General features: G+C 42.9%; 1 long non-coding RNA gene across 1 annotated transcript; it reads right to left on the bottom strand.

The window, feature by feature from the left end:
- Positions 1 to 6814: 6814 nt before the first annotated feature.
- LOC140602872 (uncharacterized) lies at positions 6815 to 24042 on the bottom strand. The gene is made up of 2 exons (XR_012005803.1): positions 23806 to 24042; positions 6815 to 7569 (listed from the first exon to the last, which is right to left on the bottom strand). It is a non-coding gene; the product is annotated as an uncharacterized lncRNA (long non-coding RNA).
- Positions 24043 to 25815: the final 1773 nt, after the last annotated feature.

Consider the following 25815-nt stretch of genomic DNA (forward strand, 5'->3'; position numbering starts at 1 on the left):
GTTGCACTTATTACTTTGAATTGTAGAGAACGTACACGTTCATGGTAATAGACAGTTGCCATAAAAACTTGCGTCTCGTGACATAAGCCAGATATTCAGCAGGAGCTAGGACATTACCTACCGGCCTCTGAAGTTCTGGGCCGCATTGGCCCTTTGCATTTTGGGAAGCCTGATGTGTAGAAAGTACAAGTACGGTCTAGTACAAATTGAGTGGGCATGACACGAATGCCCTGTGTGCTTCCGAAAATATGGTTTAGAAACTACAAAAATTGTGACACGTCCTAGTCTTTTATGGATTGAGTAGACATAATATAAAATAAAAATTAGCAGTTTTATGGCTATTTATTTCCTGTCACACAGTATCTCATGACTGTTGTGGATGTGCCTCTAAATTTTAGAGTCGGGACAGTATTCATTTTGCCACCTCAAAAAAAAAAATGTCCTGCATAGTTACATACTATGGTGTGTTACTGGGAAAGCAAACACCATAGATCATGAGTATGCCCCAAGTGAATTAGAAAATTGGGTTATAAATTAGAGTGAAATCTGCTGGTCGCATGTCATGAAATTATTTGTATTTTCATGAAGCTCTTGAACAGCTTTGTGTCTGGAAGGAAAACGTAACTGCATGTCTAAACAGCAGAGTCCAACACAAAAAGATCTCTAGGTGTGCCTTAGGAGGAATCTGTAGCCTAAAATTTAAAGATGAGCTATATTCTTGGGGTCTGGTCTGTAATGGGGACCTTTTCATTAGGACGTTTAGATCCTGTGCTTTATTATTTATCCCTTTTCCCCACTAACAACAGCTGTTTGGGGGATGGGGGGATGTTTGAGTTTTCCGGCAAAACTTCCACAGGATCAGTGGCAGGGGCTTTGGATTTAAGGTCTTTTGCATTTCTGTTCTGATTCAAACTCTGATAACTTCTCACTGCTGAGAAGTTGGTGGGGTCCTGTGTTACTACTAGCAGGTGGCTAGCTATGCAAAAACCAGAGGCTAGCAGAGACCTTTCTGGAGCGGGCTGTGGAACTATTGCCTTACATTTCAGTCTTCTAGTTCCAAGAGCGTTGTAAGCATCAGGAGACCGTCTTTTTTCAGGCAGGAGTGTGGGGATTGTTTCACTGTGTTTTCTATTGTTGGGTTTGTTTGTTTGTTTGTTTGTTTGTTTTAAATAATTACTAACACTGTCTATTGAGTTTATTGTGTGCCAAGTTTTCACTCAGCATGCATTATCTCAATCTTCCCACCGACCAAATGAGCAAAGTTCCGTGATTACAGGAGGTGCATCTTCTGATTTGTAGTGCGGAGGCATTCCAGGAACATACTAGCCCTTTTTATTCCTGGAGAGGAATTACGAAGAGCAAATTGCTGCTATTTCTACATTGATCCAGACGAACAAGTTAGAACAGGCTATAAAAGGAACCCTCAGCCCTTTTTACTGCTGCCTCAACGGGAAAAGTATGGATACCTTAATTAACATACTCTGTGGGATTCCACTCACTTTGGCCCCAGTGGGGTTTTTTTTTCCTGGTGTGGAGATAAGTCAGGAGAGGGTTAACCTGTCCTTTTTGGTTGCTGGTAAATGTTGCCAGTTCCCAGTTGTTGGTAGCCCCATTGGAACCAAAAAAGTTAGGATGTACACTTGACTAAATTATCCTCAGCAGAGCCAGGAAAAGTAGCCAGTATCCTCTCCCTATGGTGGGTGCTTTGGGGCATTAGTGGGGGTGGAATGTATTATCTTTGTTACTGTATTGAAGGATACTCAGAACTTCTCTATCTCCATGGACTTAAAATATTTTGATGTGAGTTTCCACTCTGAGCAGATTTGAGGCGGTGGCGTTTTTTCTATCCCATCATAGTGGGCTCTAGGGACTGCTTTTTAGGGACTGGGGTTTTTTTAGAGCTTTGGGCAGTGGAGAAAAAGGCAGTTTAGCTTAGAAGCTGAGAGTTTTTTCTTGGCATGTCAGTAAGAAAGTCTTGACTTCATAGTAATTATGTAATCCAAATAGGTAACAGAATGGGACAGTTGTTTGGAGTGTTTATTTTCTTGGGAAGGATTTTTTCTGCTTTTAGAAAATTGTACCCTGGTAGGAGGGTAGGAGACAGAGACGTCATCAAATAATCCCAGGGATGGAATGTCCTGAGACCAGGCCGTGCCCTTCTCCGTTTAGGCACAGGATAGTGGGGGTTGAGAGACTGTGTGGTTCCATCTAACAGCTGGGCTGAGGCCTGGCCTGTCTTGTCTCTTGTCTCCAGGAGCAGGGTCTCCGTGAGCAGGTCTCCATTCTAATGCTTTGGAGCAAAAAGGCTGACATTCATTCTAGGCCTTTCATTTGACCAAGAGGCCTGTAACCACTCCCAATTTTTTATTTCCTAGAATTTTAAAGCTTGGAAGCACTTTTCAGATCCTCTATTTTAGTTCCGACATTTTACTGAAGAAGAGTCTCAGACCCAGGGAAGTCAGGAGATTTGTGTGTATGCGTGAACACGCACACAAACAAGCAACTTGGCAAATCGATTGCAGACTTGGTATTTGAGCCCAGATGGTCTACGGTCGGCTTTAGTCTTTGTAAAAGCTGCACCCTTAGCGCCCTATGTGTGAATTGTCAGGATTCCTCTTTGCTACCTTGCAAGCCCCACGGTGCTTTTAACATCACATTTTTCTTCCCCTGAAAGTTGAGAGAGCCTTTGGAATGCTGGGTGGGATAATCCCAGTTCTTGGCTCCTTCCACCCCACCCTGGAGGAGGAAGCTCCTGCTGGTGCTCTTGAGGCCTTGGTTCACATGAGAATTCTGCGTTAATTTTAACTCCTGCTACGTCTCTAATCTATTTGCTGTTTTAAAACCGAAAACCTGCCATCCACGCAGGGTTATGATCTCATTTGTGCCTCTGCCAGATGTGACTCACAGCCGTGGGTGCTCGGGTGACTCCCCACCCTCCTGTCCTCACCAGTGGAGCCCATTCTCTCTGTTGCCCGCACACGGGCATAATGACACAGTTAATTCCTGCCTTACTTTCTCCCTGTTGTGCCATCAGTTTGCCCTTTTAGCTCATCTGACGCAGCTCTGCCCCGGCCTTATTTACTCCAGTGAAAGAGGGCAATTATATTCTCCTTGAGCTGGGTAATCCAGTGATTGAGAATACTTGAAGGTTAAATCTGTCTCCAGTCTCTCTCAATTCCTTTCAGGCTGTGAAGCAAGGAGCCAGTGCTCCCCCCGCCCCCCCCCCCGCAAAGCCACACTTTTGCTGTGTGCATGTTCTGTTTTGTTTTGTTTTTATTTTTAAGGTAAAGCATCAGAGGCTCTTTCTTTACTGTTGGATTGCACTTCATTTGAATGGAATAGAAATACCCTCTCCATCCCCCCTTCTGCTCACTTCCCTAAGAATGAGAATGAGTGAGCCTGCGATGGTTGTCTGGTTTTCTCTCCTCCTGCGTAGGTAGATTTTCTCACGAATTCTCACCTTCACGTAATTTTTTTTTAAAGATTTAATTTATTTATTTGGGAGAGAGAGGGAGAACAAGCAGGGAAACAGCAGAGGCAGAGGTAGGCTCCCCACTGAGTAGGGAGCCCAACAGGGGGCTTGATCCTGGGACCCCGGGATCATGACCTGAGCCGAAGGCAGATGCTTAACCAACTAGCCACCCAGATGCCCCTCACACTTCATGTATTTTTGATTTTTCTAATTCTTCATCTCTGTGGCTTGAGTTCAGGTTCCTTAACTTTACTAACTGTAACTACTAACCAACAGCCTCTGAAAGCCCTGAAATCCCAAGTGCCCGGGACAGTAAGGAAGCTGAAATCACAGAGTGAAGCTAGATGTTTCTTCCTCACTGCTTCAGGAGCCTCAGATCCGACATGTCCCAGAGAATGGGGTTCCCATCCGCAGACATTTCCCCGAGCCGAGCAGAAAGGGCCCTTAGAGACCACTGCCTCTCTGAGCTGCCTCCTCAGGGAGCGGGAGCACAGTCTGTGTAGCCCCATCCCTCGCGTGGTGCCCCCTCAGTAGAAACGCAGGGAAGGGAAGGCAGGCCAGAGCGCTAGTGAGAGGGAAGGAACCGCTGCCAGCTGCCTTCCTCTTCTCTGGAAGCATAAATACCACCCAAGGAGCCCCTTTCCTGTGGGAGAGAGAGTGAGACTTCATCACAGAACTTCATAAAACTTTTCTAAGTCTCCCCAGTTTCCAACCATGTAAAGATACAAATCTTATGGTTTGCTAAACGGCTTCCCCTCGTTAGTGTGCTATGCTTTTTCCTGTTTAGCTTTGGGGTCCAGAAAGTGGCTGTGATCTCTTAACACTCAGAAAAATATTTTCGATGTTGTTTGTACCCAGAGCAAGTCCCACGTTAACATCCCCTCTGCCGTCTTGATGAATGTGACCTTTCTTAGGTTTCCAACAGAGCTGCTTTCTCCCCATTTCTGTTTTCCGGACTGTGGCCATCAAGTTGGGATTTGGTCAGAAAATGGGTTTGTATCTTGCACATTCGATGAGGGCATCTGCTTTCACTTATCTGCAGTAATACGGGGCAGAGAGAATGGGGATAATAGAAACCCATAAACACATTCTAGCTAATGGATTTGACTTCCTATTCAATCTCCTTTGCTAGAACTACTGACAGAAAAATCAGCTGCTTCTCTGATCTCTCATTTTATTCCCCCCCCCAACCAAGTCCATCAGGCAACGGGGATGTTAATAAAGGACCTAGTGGCAAAAAGGTGGCAGGTATGAGGAAGGGAAGGGGGCTGGAGAACCCCGGGCCCGCCCAGGGCTCCTGAGAGCCCCATGTTAAAGCACTGTCGTGCCTGCTTGTCGGCTGTGCCGGTTCCCCACGCCCGACTCGGGTCCCGGAGGCAGGTGACCCTCGTTCTGATGTAAGGTCAGATGGTCCACAGGAGCCGACCACGACGTCACAACGCCTGTGTGGCTCACTTTGCTTCACCTGCTCACATAGGCATCTTCTCTCCCATCACCACCAGAAGGGTGAGCACAGTATAAGATATTTTGAGAGAGAAAAAAGGCCACCCTCCCAATCAACTTTTATTACAGTATATGGTGCTTGTTCTGCGCTGCTGCTCATCTCTTACGGTGCCTGGCTTATAAATTAGGGGCACCTGGGTGGCTTGGTCGTGGAAGTGTCAGCCTTCAGCTCAGGTTGTGATCCCGGGGTCCTGGGATCGAGCCCTGCATTGGGCTCCCTGCTCAGCGGGGAATCTGCTTCTCCCTCTTCCTCTGCCCCTGCCCCATGTTCATGCTCGCTTTCTAATAAAATCTTTAAAAAATAAGAATAAAAATAAATAAATGTTATCATAGGTATGTAGGTATAGAAAGAAACAGTATACGTGGGGTTTGGTATTACCCGTGTTTCAGGTGTCCACTCGGGCTCTTGGAATGCATCCCCCATGGAGAAGGGGGCCCATTATACTTAGGGATTTCGGGAGCTAAATCATTATGGGTAAATCATGGGCAGATTGAAATTAGCCACGGTGGGAATAGTTGCACCACAGAAATTGGCAGACACAAAAAATTAGGCTTTTTTCCCCCTCCCTGGATGTCTGGTTTAACAACCTCTTATGGGGGTATTACGTCCTCTATAACTGAGACCTCTCTAGGGTGAGATCAGTTTATTTGTGTCCTCCCTTGTAACTAGTTCAGTGTTGAGAGAATAGGAATGAACAAATTGAGGAATGCATTAACAAAATAAACGTGCGGGGTTCCTCAGTGGCTCAGTCTGCCTTTGGCTCAGGTCAAGATCTTAGGGTGCTGGGATGGAGCCCCGCATCGTGGTCAGGCTCCCTGCTCAGCACCGAGTCTGCTTCTCCCTCTGCCTCCCCCTCCCTGCTCATGTGCTCTCTCTTTCTCTCTCAAATAAATAAATGGAATCTTAAAAAAAAAAAAAAAAAAAAAAAAAAAGATCTATGTACCAGTCCTACATTGAACTACATTGCTTCCTGGCCAGTCTCTTGATTCAGTATCTTTTCCTAGTGACACAGTAGTGTCTGCAGATATTCTTGTAGAGTTAGGATGGGAGGAACAGGACATTCTCAAAGCCCTGTGACTAACATTTAAATACCATTTTCAGCTCTAACAGATCAGGGTCTCTTTTTCGCTTCTAACTTCATTCATTCACTGATTCATTTCATTATTTAGTTTCCTTCCTCCTTTCTTCCCTCCATCCCTTCTCAACCTGCTTTCCTCTTTCTCCCCTTTATTGCATGCCTGCTGTATTATTCATGAGGAATACAAGAGAATAAAAAACTGTTCTTGCATGACTGAACTCTTATAGCTCAGGGGAAGAGATGGAGAGGAGAGGAAGGAACACTTAGTAAACAATCTCGTATGTTCTGTGGCTTGCACTGTCAGTCCATTTAATCTTTGCAACAGACTAGAAAGGTATATATTTCCCCACGTGTTTCACGTGAAACTGACGCTTGTAAAAAGAACATAGCTTAACCAGGAACTGGTGAGATCATGACTTGAACCCAGGTTTTTTTGGGCTCTGAAGCCTAGATCTGTGTCTCGCTATCCCACATTGCCTCGGAGCTTAAATTCTCCCAAGGGTTTATTGTCAAATGCCACGCAAAAGGCAATAATAGTTACATGTGGACACAGTGCCATCACCCTGCCTTGAGGGGTTTGAGGAGACCTCAGAGGAAGGTGCCTTGAGTCTGCTCATTAAAGGGTAGCAAGGAGTCTTTAGACTCCCTCAGTGAGAAAGGTGTTTCTCTGAAAGTGGGAGAGGAGAGTAGGGAGCGAGTTGGGGTAGATCTTGTAGATCTTGATAGGTTGGAATTTATCTGGAGGGCAATGGATAAAAGCTTTTTTTTTTTTTTTTTAAGATTTTATTTATTCATGAGAGAGAGAGGAGAGACAGAGACACAGGCAGAGGGAGAAGCAGGTTCCATGCAGGGAGCCTGATGTGGGACTCGATCCCAGGACTCCAGGATCACGTCCTGGGCTGAAGGCGCTAAGCCGCTGAGGCACCCAGCTGCCTAGATAAAACTTTTAAATGGGGAGTAAGGATATCATCCCTCTGGAGCCCCTTTGGAAAACATCCTGGACCGGGCAGGGGTGGAGTTATGGGGACTGGGTAGGTGTGGGGAGGGGAGGAGACAAGATGGGGAGAAGATGGGGAGGGGTGCAGATGTCAACCCTCTTCCTTGCCTGCAGTGCCCTGGCACTGGGGCCTGAGGGCCTGCAGATGCCTCCCTCTCCCTCTCTCTCTCCCTCTTCCTCCTCTCCCCCTCTCTGTCTCTCCCTCTCTCCCTCTCCCTCGGGTGGCTGGCTTCCATACCCGGCAAGTTGGGGGACTTGCCATTCCAGTCTCAGGAAGAAGGAAGGCGGTGCAGTAGTGGGAACTGCCACTGTAATTGGGGTGCAGGACTGCAAGGCTCAGGGGGTCCCCAACATGCCAAGTTCGACCCCTCACCGCTGACAAAATCCAAAGGTGAAGAGAAAGGTGGCGAAGCAAGAAGGGGATTTGCTTCCTTGAGGCCAACACCACGGCCAGGACAGCGGCCTAACGTCTCAAAGATTGCCTTCAGAGTGCCGAGAACAAGAAGGCTTGCAGGTCTCTAGAAGGAAAATATGGGAGAAAGGTCAGTAGGTACACGTGCATGGGCAGCAGAAGTCAGGCCGAGCGAGCGTTGTCTTGCGGCCCATCACGCGGTGTCCTTCTGGTCCTTAACTGTTCGGGGGTTGTTTCTGTTCCCATCACAGGACCCGTTGCCTGCAAGGTCTTTGGCTGAGTTCAGAGATAAGCTGGAAAGAACGTAATCAATTAGAAAGTGTGGGTGGAGGTCAAGATGCAGTAGCTTTCAGGACTGGCAAAACTTGGGACCCATTTCTGGTCACTTGACCTGAGACCAAACACTGAATCTCTTAGGGCCTCTGTGTCATCTGGAAAATGAGAAGCTTGGCACCTTCCTGCTTTTTGATTCCTTCCAGGGACGCACCCCAAGTGCGTAGATGTGAGCACAGTCTCTCTCCCAGTGGGGTGGGAGCAGCCCCAGGAGAGGCGAGCTCCTCATCTCTGTGGAGTCTCAGTTTCAACATAAATTATAGTGTAGATTTTACCTCTGCACATCATCATATATTTCATTTATTTTGAAAAAAATATATAATAACTTCCTTTTAACCGTGGACTTTTTCACAGCTGGAGTCGACTGATTCCATTTTTATCCTGGTCAGTTAGAAGCATTGTATGTTTTCACCTGGCTGTCAGTCTTTGAGGGGACCCTGTCATCAACAACTTTGAATTTGGGGCTTTGGATCTTGGTTGTGATGGAGAAACAGGAATGATGTGTGTCTTCTATGACCGCACTAACTCTTTGGATACATTTTCTATATCAAGGGACCTGGACGGCTATCTTTGCTCCCGGACCAATGTCAGAGATGTGCTCCTAGAAAATTGTGGGCAAAGGATGTGTTTTCACAAGTCATTTTCCCACCTACGTAGATTATTCTCTTTTTTGATTGATCCTCAGTGGACAAGGAAACCACTGGCCTTTATTTTTCCTTTTGTCAAGCAGTTCAGTCAAAATAGGAAGAAAAAAAGGAAGGAAAAAGCAAAAGAAAAAACCTGCAAAATACTATTAGAATCTTGGATTCTTTGGTAACATGAAAAGAATCTTGGAGTATGATTGATCCTGCCCCAATCTATCCATCTTGCACATTTGGATTTTCCTGCATCTGTTTTAAAGTGGGGCACACCTTTGATCTTGATAGCCTAGGAAGAAGGGGGTGTGCAGCTGCCACAGGCGGGAGTACATCAGGGGGCTCAGTAATGATTGAGTGCTCCCATAAGATGCAGCTTGAAACTGCACTTAGTAGGCCAGGGGATTTGTTATGGTCAGGGTATGCGGATGAGGTGGCCCTTCCCTCATAAGCCAACTCTTGGGTTTCCAGGGGACTGGAAAAAGCTAGAACATTTAGCCCTGCACTTGATGCTTTACAGATAGGACCTCATTTAGGGCTCCCAACAAACCTTTGAAGTAGATACTGTTTTTATCTCTATTTTAGAGATAAGGAGATGGACACATGGAGGGATTTAGTGCCTTAAGAGTCAGAGCTAAGATTTGAACTCAAGCCAGTATGATTCCCAAATCCATGCTTTTATTCACTCTTCCATCCTTTTTCTGCAAGCTTCCAAATGCTGTTAAGCTCTAAGGGCTCCAGCCAGCATGTACCTCAATGATGTACGTGAGGCCATGTAGCTTCTAGTCACAGGTAGTTAATAGCAAGAAAGCTAGGACCCTGTCTGCCCGATTTGTAATTAGGGCATTTTTGGGTCTTTCATCAACAAGATATGCCCAAGCCCTGAGCACCAACTGGGGAAGATCAGAGGCTCTACACCTTCTTCTCCCTTTTTCTATTCTCCTTTAGGTCTCTATCTCGGGGCAGCCATAACACATGGTCTCATCCCTCTCATCCTTCCCTTTTCTCTGGAGGTGAACGAGATGAATAACATGTCAGTCATAAGAAGCTAGGTTATGCTGCAAAACAAACGACCCCACGCTCTCAGTGGCACAAAACAGCGACGGTTTCTATCTAACAGATCTCTCTGCACAGACCTGTCTGTGACACCCCTCAGGTGTCACAAGGGGGACTCCTAAGTCATTTTAGAACCCAGGCTGCCAAAGCAGTCACCTCCTAAAATGTGGCTGGGATGCCGAACCAGTGGGAAAGGAGAAAGCCAAGGATCTCTTGTTGGTGTTTAAATGCCCTGTCAACTTCTCTCCACTCATCTGCCAGCACTCTGCAGAATGGTGCCACCCAGACACGAGGGGGCCAGGGAGTCCGGCCCTCCCCTGTGCCCAGGAGGGGGAGAAAACCAGAAATATTTGGTGAGCAACAATAATAACCCAACATATACCAAGCCATATAAAGCTTGCTCCCTTGTTTTTTTGTGTGTGTGTGTGTGTTTTTTTTTTTTTTTTTTCTATTTTGGCTAATTCGACCTCAGGTAACCTTTATAGGACACACATAGCCTCTTGAATTCCATTCCTCCTTCCCCTTTGTCTTCCAAAAGTTTTTTCAAGTACTGCAAAATAGCTTCTCTCTTTCCTTTGTGTGAGCCAAAAGGAAACAGTCTTCAGTCTTGAAGTGAAATTATACATACTAAAGAGCCGGGGCTACCAACCTCAGAAGCTCCCCAAGTCACCAGGAGTTCCTGCTGATCTTCATAAATCTCTCTCTGGACTTCCTCACCCTGCTAAAATTAAACCTGTCTTTTCTCCAATGTCAATATTCAGGATAAATGGTGTTCACGTTCACTCCTCCTGCTTACTGTTTTGTTTAATTGGCTATATGACAATAGCACTGAACCGTATTTCCATCGAACATGGAGACATTCAGGCCCATGACAAATCAAGTGGACTTTGTGAGAAAATTGGACACTTTCTTACTAATTTTAACTCACTTCTGAGGGAAACTGTATTCTAAATTCCAGAGAGTGGGTTTGCAAACCTTGTTTTAGAATGCACCCTCTTTCCAGCGTGAGTCTTTTTCTGTAGCATCCTTATCATAGTCCATACTAGAATAAATGCTGTGTGTTAATGGACAACTAAACTCTGCTGCATTCATCAGTTAATAGCTTTGAAATATTAGCATATGTACACGTACTTGATTTAAAATTTTATGAACACAATTTTTCCTTCATTCTCCATTTTTTTTCCTGCATTCACCCAGCTCAGGAACTGTAGCGTTATCTCTGACTTCTCTTTCTTTCTTTCTTCTTTCTTTCTTTCTTTCTTTCTTTCTTTCTTTCTTTCTTTCTTTCTTTCTTTCTTTCTCTTTCTTTCTTTCTTTTCTTTCTTTCTTTCTCTTTCTTTCTTTCTTTCTTTCTCTTCTTTCTCTTTCTTTCTCTCTCTTTCTTCTTTCTTTCTTTCTTTCTTTCTTTCTTTCTTTCTTTCTTTCTTTCTTTCTTTCTTTCTTTCTTTCTTTCTATTTTATTTATTCATGAGAGAGACACACACACAGAGGCAGACACACAGGCAGAGGGAGAAGCAGGACCCATGCAGGGAGCCCGACACGGGACTCTATCCTGGGTCTCCAGGGTCACGCCCTGGGCTGAAGGCGGCGCTAAACCAGGAGCCACCAGGGCTGCCCCTCCCTCTTTATATTTATCTTTCTCATTTATTTAGTCCTTCGTTCACTCAGTTGTTCATCAGGTATTTACTGAGCATCGGATGGTGCCAGGCAATAGGGAAGGTCCAGCAGAAGGTTCAAAAACACAGTCTCTGCCTCCAAGGGATTCTGGGTGGTGGCGAGACACCCAAGCCAGCAACTACAGGGCAGTAAGAGAATCCCCACAGTGAGGTATGTACAATGGGCAGTGGAAGCAGAGAAGAAACACCTGGGTTTGCTTGAAGACACCAGGGAAGGTAGCAGGGAGGAGGCAGCTTTTGACCTGGCCCTGACAGAAAGGGTTGGCCGAGCGCAAGCAGAGGGAGGGACTTCCAAGAGTTGGGAGAGGAGCCCAAGTTGGTGAGCAAAGAACAGAGCACCAAGGATGTTGTTTGCCTTTCAGAAATATTTGCATTTTCCCTCAGGCAGTGAGGGAAGCTATGGAAGACTTGGACCTGGAGAATGATAGCATCAGATGTGGTGGCAATGTGGACGCTGGTCTGGAGGGGCATGCCCCTAGACGTCAAGGCTTCTTAATCTAGCCCCTGGGCTTGCAAGAGATCCCTGGATAGAATGCTTGGGATCTGTGAACTTGGATAGGAAGATTTAAAAAATGACATTGTTTTTGTCAGTAATGTCTAACTGAAATCAAGCATTTCCTTCACGTATCAATCTAGGCAACAGATCACAGTAGAACCAGCCGAAGACATGAGTTTACCACCAAGAGAAATCAGGTGTTTTCATATTACATGTATTATATGTTATATAGATATCGCATCTCAGTTGCTGCAGGTGTCTCAAGATACCCTTTACATTTTTCACTAAAGTGAAATTAGTGTAGCCATTTGAGACCCACAGCGACATCTTGTCATTCAACACACTAATAAAGAACATATGTTATTATGTCACAATTTTAAAAAATTTGTTATGTCCATTTTAATAGAAGTCATCTTTTGTGAGCTGCAAAACTTTATAATTATATAATTAAAATTATAATCATTATAATTTAATGGTGCATTAAAAATGCATATGATTTAAAGGCAATGTTCCGAGAAGGGGTCCAGAGTCCCTTGCTGGGACTTGACCAGTCCCACCTGGTCAAAAAAGGTCAGAACTCAAATACCAGAGGAAGGAGATTGTGAAGGGGTTCGTTCAGCCTGAAGCAGTGGTGGGGAGGAGGGGAAGGAGGAAGAATTTGTGAGAGATTCTACAGACAGCAGGGTACTTGTTGATAGATGGGGGGACCTAAAGGCAGAGGGACAGATCTACACGCACCCTACTTCCGCCATCAGGTTTCTGGCTAGAGCAGAATTCTTCCTATTGCTTGTCACACCCGTCCCTTCCTTTCCACCCCTAATGTTGCTCAACTCTCAAACCTTTATTAATGCCATACATGTGGCAAGGTTTTAAGAAAATAAAGCAGTGCAGAAAGACATAATGAAAAATAACTACCCCTCGGTCCCCCTCCTCTCCACCTGCCAATCCTACAGTCCTTTGAACCTTTGCGGTGTTATCCTCTCTAACTACATGGCAAATTCTCTGCAGGAAGGTGCCCTGTAATCCCCACTGTGTTTTTCATGTTAGATGTTGAATGAAGGATAGGTTCCCAAGGCATTTCTTCCTTTGAGGTCACCGTGTACATCATCTATGCCATACTCTAGTTGCGCACATTTTATGGACCGTGTCATTCTAGGAAATTGGCCTTTTTACCTAAATTCCCATGTTTTCTGTCATTTGACTTCATATAAAATAACACAGAATGTGCAAATAAAAATTTCATTACTCGGGTGTTCTGGTTGTTTCTGTGAAAGTGAGTTTAGTGAGTTTAGTGTGACAGTGAGTTGAATAATCCTACCTAATCTCAAACCAGAAATTGAGAAGGCAGATTTGAAATTTGCACCCATTCCTCCACGTGGGAAGGGGAGGGGGTGTTGTTACTTGGCTTGGTAGTGGAGGTTGATTCCGGTGTCGGTGTCCTTGTAGACTGCAGATAGAGTTGCAGCTGAGCATTTGGTTGGCGGGCTGAAATTCCTCACTATGCTTCTTGTGAGGTCCAGCAATGTATAGTTTTGTGGTCTGATGTATTTTGATGGTTGCCAGATAAAATTGATGTCTGGCGCTTTTTCTAAGAAAAACACATTTAGATGTTTCCAAGTTGATTTGTAGGAATTTAGTGTTATTAGAATTTTGTGGCAGAACTTTTTCTCAAGTGGCAGAAGAAATAAAGGAACTTTAGTTTTGAGGGCTGTTAACAGCACGTTCCATTAGTTGCCAAAGCTGAGAAAGTTGACAAGGTACTGGATTGTTAATATGGATTTATGGCAAAAATAAGCAACTATCTGGACTTTTAAGAGTTACTGATGCAGTAAAATACAGTTTTAGCTACTGATCCTAGATGAGCCCCTAAATTTTTAGACCCCCCCCCCTTATTTTCTAGATAATGTTTCTCAACCCAATAACTAGAGAGACTACTTTGGGGTTAATCTTGAGATGTGTTTGCTTACTGTTCCTGTTTTTTTGAGGGAGGGAGAGCAGGGTTTGGGAGAGAAGGACTATGGAAAAGTTAGCCCTCCAATTTGTACATGAAAATCACAGTCCTTTTCTTCATCTGTGAAGAGCAAGTTAGAGCCTTTTAGCGCAGAAGTTAAGAGATAGTACCTGAGAATGCAAGGAGTTAATTTTTCTCTAAACATACTGGCTTCTCCCTCAACACTGACTGGCTGGGTAACAAGTTTTTACTTGTTGGCACTGCCGTGAAGCCTCACAACACTCTGGGAGCAAAGTGACTTTTTTTTTTAAAATGTATTATTCAAATATAATCACGGTGGAGGAAATTTTCATATTTGGAAGACCTATTTAGGCCAGAGACCTTCAAAACCCAACCCCCCCCCCCCCAAGACATTTAATGAGCAGGTTCATGAAAACATCAGAAGAGACAACTCGGGGGAGAATAAGGGGGTAAACACCGACCCTCGCCGCGACAGGCTGACTGCGATTTCTGTGCAGGACTCGCCCCGTAGATATTTCTAGGAACCAGCCAGAGGAGCGCGAAAAAAGACGGGGAGAAGGAAGTGTGTGTGTGTGTCCGTCTGTCTGTCTGCGGGAGGAGGAAGCTCGGCGGCGATGCTGTGCCTGCTCTGTTCCCGGGAGCTTCCGAGCCCGGGGGCTGCAGGGCCGGCGCGCTCCGGGCCCCTCGTGCACCGGGCTCCGGCGCGATCCCGCCGGGCGCCGCCGAAGGATCCAGAACGCGTCCCTGGTGCGGAGCCTGCTGCTTGCAGCGCGGAGCTCGCCCCCCCCCGCCTCCCGGGGCTCCCGCTGCTCCTGCGGGACCGGAGCCCCGCAGCCGCCCGCCCAGCGCCCAGCGCCCAGCACCCAGCGCCCAGCACCCAGCGCCCAGCACCCAGCGCAGCGCGCGTCCGAGCCCAAGGGCTGCGGCTGCGGCTGCGGCGCGGGGCCTTGAGAGGCGAGGCGGTGCCTCCCGGCCCCTGCACCTAACGGGTTAACCTGGGCTCAGCCTCGGCCGTCCTGCCCGACGGGCAGGGGGCTCCCGGGGGCTACGGGAGCGTGGGTTCCCCTACGTGGCCGCCTTAGCCAGTTCTTGATTATGCCGAAAGCAGCAGCGTGGTTGGTGTGACCAGGATTAGAAATCGAATCGCTTCGGAGGCATAGGAAGTGAAACGTAAAATTGCCAGCCTCCTCTCCAGAGGTCACCATGGTTAAAAGCTGCCTTTTTTGTCCTTCCAGAATTGTAAAACGCAAGCCAAGCATATATTTAAGTCGGTTCTTTAAAAGGCACAGATAGTATATATTATGCCTGCTGCTCTGCTGTTGGATTTTTCTTTTCTTTTTTCTTTTCTTTTCTTTCTTTTCTTTTCTTTTCTTTTCTTTTCTCTTTTCTTTTCCTTTCTTTTTTCTTTTCTTTTCTTTCTTTTCTTTCTTTTTTTTTATTTTAATATCTAGGATCTCTCCATATCTGTATGGCATGGCTTCATAGCTCTTGTAACAGAAAGCTCAACCACATTGCTTTTGACATCTGCACAATATTCCATCCTAGGACTGCACCATCCCTGATTGAATGGATCCCTTTCCAGTGGGTACAATTAAGATTGTCTCCAATTTTCTGCTATTACAATGATGCAGGGAAAAAATCTCTATGTCAACATTGCCCTGTGCTTATGGGAATATATATGTTGAGTGTATTTCTAGCAGTGGAATTTTAGGGCCAAAGCATTATGTGCATTAACATTTTAGTAGATATTTCCAAATCATATTCCAAAAGGGTTGCACCAATTAATATTTCAGGCTTAAGTAACTTACAGTCTTCTCACTTATAAGCACATTTGAGGATTTTACTTTAAATATTGTTAATTTTTAAACAGCATTATTTAGTATTGAGACCAATTGAGCTTGTTCATTTGCTAATTAAATGACCTGGAAGTTAAATTTCCATTCCAGAAATTATGTCTCTGGTATGTTTAGTGCTCTGCCCCGGGGCCTTTAGAACCAGCCAGAGGCCTGGCCCAGCACCCAGTTTGAGAACCTCAGACCCAGTCTGACCAGAGACATCCAGAGCTAGGGAGCACGCACATGGTTTCATGCTGTGCCTGTAGCTCCAGTTAAAACAACGGACTGTCTTGAGAAATCTTAGGGCAGAATCAGAGAAACTCTTTTTTTTTTTTTTTTTCTTTTTTAATGTGTCACAATATCACCTTCGATTAGTTCTGTTCAAAAGACATTGACTAAGCACAGCCATGGTACAAAGTTCCTTCTGAGACAAGCCTGTCGTCCCTCCTCTCTATCCTCTTACCAGTTTTCTCTCTTCTTGCTTTCCCTTGTATTTGTTTCTCTGCATGCCAGCCACTTACCCTCTTCGCACCCACTGGTAATACCAGAGAACCGGACAACTGATTGCTTTCCTGCAACTAATAAGTGGTTCTGGAGAGGGAAATAATTTTGAGTGTGGTTCTGACCACAGTGATGTGACTCTGTATCTTGATTCTACAAAACCCCTTTTCCCCGCCATGGGGTATTTGCTCTTCTTATGACTTCAAATGCCTAAAGTGGTCCACCGACACAGAAATACTTCATTTCTTATTTTTAATTTAAGGTTTTGATAGTTAAAACCTATTACAGATGAAACCAAGATATAACCAGATACCCAGATACAAGCCATGATTAAAAAAACTTGTGGTTCAAGTTGCTATTAAGTTGGTATGTAAGTCTTCACTGTAGCACCCCAAAATACCTTTTAGATCATAGCCGACTCTTTGGGAATCACAGAATTTTCACACGTGTTTTGTTTCTGTTTTTTTTTTTTTTTTTTTCCACAAACAACATGCTTATTTGGAAAATGACCCCTTTGAAACACAACTCACTTGCCCTCAAAAGTCATCTTAAACAAAGACACAGTCACATCAGAATAGGATCTAGGTGTCAGCAAGAAGGAAAAACAAACAAACTGAACTACATTAAAATAACTTTCCCATTTCAGGTCTGAGCCTCTGTGGCTCTGTAAGCAACTCCACCACCATACAGAGACTTATGCCTTAAAATAAAGGAAATAAACCAACAGGCATAGAAAGCCTCCCTAATTAAAACTCCTAATTTCAAACTCTTAATTTCCCAGCAACACATTGGAAGCCAGCAGGAAGAGAGAGGAGGTGAAATGTGTTGTTCCAATGTTGTCCCTAAATAGAATGTTCTTTACAACTGGCAGGAAGCACCTGGGAGATTATTTGCTTTGGAAATTTGGAAATAAATTGTTTTGAAATAAGAAGGGAGAAATAAATTGGGTTCTAAGGTTGAATGCTTTTAACATTTTCACATACATACATTTTTATAATATGAATTCTGAGGGCAATGGATTCAAATTAATAATATATTTAAATTTAAGGAGAGATGCAGTGACTGCTAGGATAGGAAATTGAGATAGGAAATTTTAGCTAAATTGCATCTCCTTCTCTCATTTTGACTAAAATTGACCTTCAATATTATAGTACTTTCATTTTTACAACTCTTTACATATTCTGTAAAAAAGCTTAAAAGTGAAACAAAGATGTTTCTTAACTATTATAATTCCTACTGTCCAACTCTTACAACTTTTTAAGTCCAAGAAGACTTTAGAAGATATTCTTTACCAAATCTATCCTTTATTTAACAATTTACTGATAGAGTTGATGTGATTTTTTTCCATTTTTATTTTCCATAAGAAGAAATAATCTGGTTCCTTTTATTATTTTTATCTTGCTTCTTTATATGTAATTCTATTTTTATTTTGTAGTTAATGTGAAATTAATTCATTGTAGTGAATTCTGTTGCTCTGAGAGCTGATAATATGAATACATATTTGCTCACATTGCTAGAAAGAATGTTACATAAGGGAGTTGGTGGAAGAATATGAGCTCTCGAACACTGGGAGTTAAGGGAAAAATTAGTACTTGTAGGTCATTAATATTTTTGTTTTAAATAAAAACTAAAAAAGAATCTCACCATTATGTAACCAGTACTTTAAGCAAATTTTACTACATTCTGCTACTATGTCAAATTGAATAAGCCAACCAGAAACACAGACTAAAAATTCTTCTTGTCAGCAATACTTTAAAAGTAGAGATTTATTGAGGGTTCTTTTATTACCTTGACTTCATTACTTTTGCAAAATATTTGATGGGTATTAAACTTAGATTTACTAGTGTACTTAAAACCTTGTCAAAATGAAACAAGCACTTTTTGTCATAAGTATTATTGATTTAAAAGCATTTGTGAGGGGTATGGCTATGCTTTTGGAATCTCACTCATTGCTGAAAATAAAATATGCTCAACCTTTTTTTTTTCTTTTTATAATAGACACATATTTTACTGATTCCAAGTAACTTTAGGAAAACTTCACATATTTTTACTAATTTTTGTGATTTAGTTCTAAAAATGAGTTGTATTTTAGATTGCTCCCTTTTTTAGCTACCTGATTTATGTATTTCTGCAGACACGGAGCAGACCCTGTCACTATAAATTCATTTGAAAGACCAGTTCTTTCTACAATTCTTTGTTGTTCTGATTTCAGAATTTCAAGTGGGTTTGTTGTCAACTTTAATGTACCTTTTGAGAATAAATTGAGTCTCCAATTTCTTACGTGTGTGTGTGTGTGTGTGTGTGTGTGTGTGTGCGCGCTTCTGGAGCTGGAATGCTCTTCTTCCGCCAACTGAAAGTGGAGCCTGATCCTTCTCTTCTCAGAGACTCAATCGCTTTTCAGTAGTTTTAAATTTAGTTCGTGACCAAAGGAAAAGAAGTGCCTTCATTTTTCTTTTTAATTTTGAACAGCCACAATCTATAGTCTTGCAATAGCCTTTGGGAACTTGAAGCATAAGGCTATTTTTGGCTTTGTGTCTGGTCAACCTGATAGGGTCTATATTCTTTTGGCATTGAATGTGTGATTATGTCCTATTGTAGTCTGTGGGTTTACACAAACAAAATAAGTCATTTTATTTTCTATTCTTTTCCTTTTTTCTTCTGGTTGAGTCTCCCAACTACTTTCTAATAACAAATAGAGGGTGTAGGCAGTTAAGGTACTTTGCCTCACTCCTGTCTTCATCCCCTATCTCTACTTATCCACAACTTACTGTTTCTCCATAACAACCTTTACACTTCACCCAACACAAAAAGTGGTTATATGGTTGGACGGCATCATGCAAAGGAGGGTCCTAGGGACAAATAGTGAACATATTTGGATTTATTTCACAGTTAATAGGCTGTGTTTCTTGACTTTTAACTGCACCTTTACTGTGCTATGTGCCAAGTTTTATGCCAAGCACTTTGCATGCATTATTTGATTTGAACACCATATGTGGCATATATTGACACTGTCCCCATTTTGCAGAAGAGGAAACTGAGGCTTAAAGAGTTTGAAGTAGAAGGCCATCCCTTTACTAAGTGATGGAGTTGGGATTTGAGGCAAGTTTATCCTGTTTTAATATCTGGGATCTGCAACTATGCTATGCAGCCTGAGTTGCTCACTAGGAAGTCAGTGTTAGATCAGCATCCTAAGGAAGGGCTACATTTGTTGATTTGATTATTCAAAGAAAACTGCAGCTTCTGTAGACCTCCCTGTCCTGTCCCATACATCACCTACCAAAAATGGCTTTTCTTTTTCAGGGCCTTACTTGTCTCATCTGTCAAATAGAAATTATATTGTTGGGTGGGCTACATATTTCCCTTTTTATAAAAAATAACTATGAATTCACAGAAGTTGTGAAGGTAGCACAGAGAGGGCCAGAGAGGACCTGTATACCCTTCACCCAGTTTCCCCTGATGATTACATCTTATGTAACTGTAGCAGACGCAGACCACAAAACTGATGTTGGTATAAAGTGTATGATTCTATGTGATTTCATTACCTGTAGGTCATAACCAGTACCAGGAGCAGGATAAAGAACTTTTCAGTTACCACCAAGAGCTCCTATTTGTTTTTTGTTTTTTTTTTTTAATTTTTTATTTATTATTTATAATAGTCACAGAGAGAGAGAGAGAGGCAGAGACACAGGCAGAGGGAGAAGCAGGCTCCATGCCGGGAGCCCGACGTGGGATTCGATCCCGGGTCTCCAGGATCACGCCCTGGGCCAAAGGCAGGCGCCAAACCGCTGCGCCACCCAGGGATACCCAAGAGCTCCTATTTGTAAGCACTTCCTCCATGCTCCCTTTCGAAACCCTGACAACTACTAATTTGTTCTCTATCTCTGTCATTTTGTCATTTCAAATCTCTTTGAAGCACATAATTGTGTTTTCATTATGAACTATCTTAGGAAAGCACAATACTTATATATACTCAGATTTAACAACACAGATTTAATAAACGTTGTGTTGTATTTCTTTCACAACTTAAAAAAAGTCAGATTGATTTTAAAGCATTTTTGTTCCACTCTCCAATCCTATTGACTTCCTACCCTTCATAGAAATAAACTCTACCTCAGTTATTATCCATGGATTTCTCTTACTCTACATAACTAGGTGCCAGTAACATAATACAGTGTAGTTTTGTGTGTTTTAAAAATTTACATGAAGAAATCAAATATTTATTGAGCGCCTACTATGTGCTAGGCACTGTTCTAGACCCTGAGGATACAATGGTGAATAAGGCAAAACCCTTCTCCCAAATGTGTAATTGTATGAATAAATGAGATTATTGTGGGTATTTGTAAATGTATGAAGATGATGAAATAGGATATTGTGGTTCAGATTGGCAGGGGATAGGGGAATGAGCTGGTTGGTAGGGCACTGAGGAAAGGCCTTGCTGAAGATACTAAATTTAAAATCAAAACCTAAATATAAGAAACAGTATGTCAAAGAGAAGAAACAACAAACAAGTGCTGATGCCCTCACATAGGAATGAGTTTGGTGCATACACGGAAGAGCAAGACTCACACAGAGGCTGGGGTAATGCGAACACAGGGAGCACCAAGGGAGAGGAGGTGGGAAGTGGGTAGAGGGGAGCTGGAAAGGCCAAGAAGACCTTGGTAAGGGATTTGGATTTTATTAAGGCTGCTGTGGAAAGCCATTGAAAGGCATAAGCAGGGATGTGCCATAGTTGCAATGTAGAAGATGGCGTAAGGGACAACAATGGGAAGCAATAAGGCTGTTGTAGTTTTTCAGGGAAGAGGTAAGTCAGAAGGATGGTGATGCCTTCAAATAAGATGAAAAGGCTTGGTATCACTTTCTCCTCCTGCAATCTGCCTTTAGGATTTGACATCATATTTCAAGATTTACTTATATCGATACTTTTAGATAAAGTTAATTCATTTTAACCGCTGTGTATATCCTATTCTATGAGTATACCAAGTTTTCTCTGTTTATTCTCTTGTTAATAGACTTTAAAGGTATATCTGTTTCTACTATACACAATTCTTCCCAAAGCATCCTACTATATGGGTTCTTATGAATAGGATACCAGACTTTCTCTGGGATACACATCTGGCAGGCAATAGAATTACTGAGCTCTGTGAGTACGCCCATTATCAACTTTGTACAAAACTGTTCTCCGAAGAGATTGTACCAATTTATACTCACTAACTGTGTATGAGAATTTCCATTTCCCCATATCCTCAACATTTGGTATTGTGCTTTTAACCATTGCCAATCTGATGGATATGAAATGGAGGGCCATTGTCATAATTTACATTTCCTGATCACTAGCTACTATGTTTCTTGGCCCTTCAGATCTCTTTTCTGGGAATTCCTTCTTCCTAGCCTATACCTACTTTCTTTCCCATTGAGCTGTTTTCTTATTGATGTGTAGGAGTTCTTTATATATTCTGGATAATAATACCTTGTTGGGTTTTATGCAATGAAAACATCTTTCTTGGGGTTTTTGTTTTTTGTTTTTTGTTTTTTTTTTTAATTTTTATTTATTTATGATAGTCACACACAGAGAGAGAGAGAGGCAGAGACATAGGCAGAGGGAGAAGCAGGCTCCATGCACCAGGAGCCTGATGTGGGATTTGATCCCGGGTCTCCAGGATCGCGCCCTGGGCCAAAGGCAGGCGCTAAACCGCTGCGCCACCCAGGGATCCCTGTTTTTGTTTTTTAAAGATTTATTTATTTGAGAGAGCTCGAAAGCAGAGGGGCAGAGGGAGAGAAGCAGACTCCGCACTGCGCAGGGAACCTGACTTGAGCCTTGATGCCACAACCCTGAGATCATGACCTGAGCTAAAATCAAGAGTCAGCTGCCCAATCAGCTGAGCCACCCAGGCACCCCTCTAGGGTTTTATAGATTAAAATATTTTCTTCTGGGGCACCTGGGTGCCTCAGTTGGTTGAGTGTCTGCCTTCGGCTCACCTCTATTTTAATTACTGAATTGATGTGGAAATTAAGTTTGTGAACAAAGGGAAGTATGGATTTCTTAAAAAAAAAATTCCAAAGAGAAAATGAACTGACTCAGCACCATGTATTGAATAGTCTTATCCTTTCCTCGCTGATTTGTAATGTTATCTCTTTCATATATCAAGTTTTCCCATAAGTGTGGGTCTCTTTGTGGGCTCTCTATTCTGTTTTGTTGTTCTATTTGTCTGTCTCTACACCAATGCCATCCTTTTGAAATACCTGTAGCTTTCTAATTGCCTTGCTGTCTAGTGTGGTGAGCTGTTTTTCTTTATTATTCTGAGTTATCTTGGGCATTTTTGGTTCTTTACTCTGATATGAACTTGTGGATCAACTTGTCAAATGCCATAAGGGAAAAACATATGGGTTTTAAGTAATTGCAGAGAATTTACAGATTAATTTGGACATAATAGCCATCTTGGAGTCTTCCTATCCCATACGTGAATGTGGCATATCCTTTCATTTACTTAGGTTTTTTATGTGATTCAATCAAGCATTACTCCATAACAACTTTCTATTTCCTTTGTTAGACATGTTTATAAGTTCCCCAAGTTTTTGTTAATGGAATCTTGTTTTTGTTTCTTAATTATATCTTTTGTTAGTTGGGATATGGTGTTACTATTGATTTTTTAATATTCATTCATTTGTATCCATCAACCTTTGTGATTCTAATAGTTTGAAGACACTTTTAGATTTTTTTTGTGTGTGTGGACAGTCATATTGTCCATAAATAATTATTTTATTAGTTTTTCAATTAGCCAGCATTTTAGATAGTTCCTTAAGTCCCTTCCATACTGTAAGATCTATGATTCCATTCAGTGCTTTTGTGTCTATGTGTAGGTGAAAATAAAGCATGGGTACTCATTCTCCCTACGTTATATAATATCTTGATATACTATACAACAATGTTTCTTTATTCTTGCCTCCTATTCTCTTCTCTACTGAATTTATTAGGTAATTTTTAGCAAAATTTGAGAACAAAAATAAAATATAATTTAGAAGATCTTCAAGAGAGATTGGACATCATTCATCCCTTGCGATAACTGCTATAGACTCAGACAAATGCTACATATATTACAGATTGCAAGACATGGGCCAAGAAGAAACGAAAAAGAGAAAATGATGTCAATTTTCAATATTAGTAGAACATATACACATATACATACATACCGTGTGTGTGTGTGTGTGCGTGTATATGAAGTCATATGAGTTATACAACATACTGAAATGAGAACATATTTTCTACAATCTGAAACATCAAATCCAGGAAATGGATCCAGTTTCTAATTAAGATTCTAAGGTCATATGACAAGCCTTTAAGAGACTTTGGGAGGTATTATTTCTGGAGACGAGCCCCTACTCTTTGATGGGTCCCTTGAACCAGGAGTAGTTCAAGTTTGGATGGTCTTCAACTCTTAGGAGGATTTTTTTTTTAAGATTTTATTTATTTATTTGAGAGAGAGATTGGGAGAGAGCACGGAGAGCACACCAGCACAAACGGGGGAGAGGGAGAAGCAGGCTCCCTGGAGAGCTGGGAACCCGACATGGGGCTCGATCCCAGAACCCTGGGATCATGACCTGAGCCAAAGGCAGACACTTAACCAACTGTGCCACCCGGTGCCCCTCTTAGGAGGATTATAGTCAGGATAATCCACAGGGTGAGTCACTGCAAAACTCCCCTTAACTGCTCAGCTCTTAGGAAAAGAAGAGGCTCTTTTTTCCCTCAGAGCCCTGGATTCTATAATTCACTAAGTCATTGCCCTGGCATTACATGGGGTGGTGGTAGTAAGACAAGGAACACAGAAAGCCAGGGAACTCACACAACTGGCAGCCAGGTCGTCACCTGGGTCTTCTGTGATGTCTGCAGCTTCCTGTATGAAACAGGAAGGGCAACAGGTCTGCTTCTCTTGGAAAGTCTTCTGCAGAGGCTTAGCCTATAGAAATTTGCTGGGCCTGCTTTTCTGGGTTGTCCAAACCTCCCTGGAATAAAGTCCGGTCAGGATGTGGTCTGAACTGAGAGGCTGTTACCAGTCCACTTAGGCTACCACCGAATCTACATGGTCAGAGACCGAGTCATAGCTGTTCCCCGAAGCTATGAGAGTAAACACTGCCTCCTATTTTTAGTAGTTCCCTGCTTGCAAAAATAGCTCGAAATCCAGACCTTTGAGTCTCAGCAGCCTCCAGCTTAACAGGCCAGCCCATGGTAACCACCACCTCAACAACGACAATACCAGCTGCCACTAACATTTACCTGGAGTCACTATGCGCAGGTATTGCCTGAAGTGCACTCGTGCATTATCTCGTTTTATCTGCACACAGACAGTCATTGTTATCATCTCTGTTTTCTAAGTGAGAAAACCAAGATTCAGAAATGTTAGGCCAGCTGCCCTAAGTCACACAGTCCTGAACCGAAATCAGTCCAGCCAGACACCACGATCTATGTTTCTGACCACTTCTTAGTCCTGCCTTCCCACATTCCACAACAGCCTCTGTGGTGGGATGTTTCTTCCGTGGGATCTGGTCCAGGTTCTTCAGAGAACTTTAGTTGATAATTGGATTCAAGTGAAATAATCAAGAAATTATGTCCATCTCTATGGGAGATATTAAATGCCATTCTTCTTGTTTTATTATTTTTTAAAAACTATTGGGCTCACAAAGTTACCTTATTCTCATCATGTTCTCTTTTTACAGAGAAGCCTAAGTATTTTCCCAACACACCGTTATTTGGGGTAATTGCTTGACAGTTTGAAGGGTACCCAGAAGCTGTGGAGAACGTGGTCTTAAAAGGGCCAATGAAACCATCAGAGTATGAGCAAGCTCCAAGGGTGGAACCAGAAACGTGGCTGCCTGTTCCTTGTTGACTGTTTTCACAGAAAAATCACATCCCGGATCTTGTGTTGACTGAGATGATTGGCATGCATTATCAGAGTAGCTGCACATGGAAAATTTCTGACTTAAATCAATTATCTTATGCAAGTAGCATATGGAAAACAAAGTGTTGGTTTGGTTACAAAATAAAAGTTCAGGGAACACCCCATGGAGACAGTATACTTATTTCTAATTTGCCAGCTCTCAGAGGGAAAACACTGTGGCACTGGCCGTTTCCTGGTGAGTCCTCATTGGGTGTACGCATTATAAAATCTCCACTAATTATGTGGCAAGGTCGAGTGGCGGGTGGTGTCCTCACAGAATGCCTGCTCTGGGAGTTCTAAGAGTCAAACCTTTTTGCTTGCAGAAACCTACTTGAAACTAGCTTAAACAAAAATAAATTAGTAATAATAACATTTGCATATGCGTGATGGGTATACATCGTGCACATGTGTATTACATACACATATACGTATATCCATAGATATATGAAATAACGTAAACGGGACAAGAGTTTTTACTCTGAGGTTACAAGGTTGTCTCATGAAATCCAAGGATCTGGTGTTGGGGGCTTTGGGAGAGACCAGAATGCCTTGGGTCCTGGGCAGCTGTCCTCTCAGGCACCTCCTCTCTGGGACCCAGGACTCCTTGTCCCTGCTTCTCCACATTCTCTTTCCTCTTCTTCTTCCCTGTGAGTTAGCTCCATCTGCTTCTCTGTGCACCACTGCCTCACATCTCACAATGTCATCTGTCCTCAGCTTAAGTAATCAAAAGGCCCTGACTCTGTACTTCAAATCCAAATTTTGGGGCAGAGAATGTAACCGACCCAACCCAGGTCAGGTCAGCAAGCCCCGTGGTCAGCTCTGGCCTGGAAGATGGAACACTTGGGCTCAAACATGGCCCTAGGGGGCTATGCGGGTGTGAGAGGGGCCAGCTTCCAAATACATTCTGTTCTTTCCATT

This window comes from Canis lupus, chromosome 13 (assembly GCF_048164855.1).
Source record: "Canis lupus baileyi chromosome 13, mCanLup2.hap1, whole genome shotgun sequence".
NCBI classification, from domain to species: domain Eukaryota; kingdom Metazoa; phylum Chordata; class Mammalia; order Carnivora; family Canidae; genus Canis; species Canis lupus.